The sequence below is a fragment of the Phyllostomus discolor genome, chromosome 1 (genome assembly GCF_004126475.2).
Source record: "Phyllostomus discolor isolate MPI-MPIP mPhyDis1 chromosome 1, mPhyDis1.pri.v3, whole genome shotgun sequence".
Classification (NCBI taxonomy): Eukaryota; Metazoa; Chordata; class Mammalia; order Chiroptera; family Phyllostomidae; genus Phyllostomus; species Phyllostomus discolor.
In genome coordinates this window covers 44,009,468-44,010,827 of record NC_040903.2, presented here as the reverse complement: position 1 = coordinate 44,010,827, position 1,360 = coordinate 44,009,468, and the positions used below count along the sequence as shown (strand labels likewise).

At 34.0% G+C, this 1,360-nt stretch overlaps 1 non-coding gene across 1 annotated transcript; it reads left to right on the top strand.

Annotated features, from left to right (window-relative positions):
* Nucleotides 1–374: 374 nt before the first annotated feature.
* Nucleotides 375–476, top strand: LOC114493621. Its single transcript, XR_003684245.1, has one exon. It is a non-coding gene; the product is annotated as a U6 spliceosomal RNA (small nuclear RNA).
* The last annotated feature ends 884 nt before the right edge of the window (nt 477–1,360 follow it).

Below are 1,360 nucleotides of genomic sequence, written 5' to 3'. Positions count from 1 at the left end.
CCTTTGACTGAATCTTAAACAAGGAATAACAGTAAAATCAGTGCGTACATACACATAGAAGTATATTCAGTATTACCAAAGCACCAGTATCACCATTATTTTGAAGTGATGCCAAATAGCATTAAAATGTGATATGTTTCAGAAGATGGGTCAACTGAAGATCGGGTTACATCTATCTCTGTTACGGACCATGGATTTGTTAAGTAAACCTTTCTTCTTTGAAAAATAATTCTGTCCGAGCTCCATACAGTTCCATAGAATAGTAAAAATAACTGTAAGCTTCTTTGTATACATAATTTTAAGTAAATGACAAAGTCTCACAAGACAACCCTTTATATTCAGTCTAATGAGTGAACATCAGAAAATCAAATTTTGTGCTCACTTCAGCAGCACAGAGTAAAAATTGGGGTAATACAGAGATTAGCATGGCCCTGAGCATAGATAACATGCAAATTCATGAAGTGTTCCACATTTTTAAAAGGAAAAAGAAAAAAAAAAGAAAATCAAATCTCATGGCAGCCTGTTACACATAATTATCTAACCAAATACTGGATTGGCCAAAATAGCCATTACATTTTTTCTGTAAAATAAAAGACACTTTTTTCTTCATTTTCATCAATAATTTTATTGATTTGGATATTCTGTCAGCTATCTCCTGCCATTGGCTTCTTTCTAGTGGGGGGAGACCAGGGGTGCTGCTAAACATTTTCCAATGTCTAAAAGCTCCACAGTAAAGAATTACATGTCCAAAATGTCCATAGTACCAAGAAACTTCACAAAACACTTTTGACATGATTGATCAGTCACAGCACCTTCCCCATACACGGCACAATTTTTTTTTTGCATTTCTACCTTTCCTGAAATAATAAAACACAATACACCCTGAAAATGTTGCATATTATCTTCCACCCTCAATATTAAAATAGCTGCACAACTCATTAAATTTTGATTTTTAAAAAAATGCACGCTGATATGACAGCTGTCACAATACAATCTAATAACATTTTTTCGAATGAAGTCAAAGACAACTCAATACTACAGGAACCATTATATAGAAAAAACCGTAAGAGACTTTTTGGCCAACCCAATACTATCCCCTGAAAACAACTTGGTATTATTCAACCTAAAACTAGAGAAGCAGCTGGAAGTTATGTAGCAGACTTTCTTATAGTAAAATAATTCTAAAATCACCACTCTTTTTGACTGCCTACATCTAATCCAATAGCTCATTTTCTCCCACTCCCCACATCTGCACACAATCTCATAAAAGTATTTATTAATCAATTAATGCTTTTGCTCTGGCAATGCAAAAGACCTCTTATCAGCTCCTATCTTTTCCCAACCACTCACCATCAATATA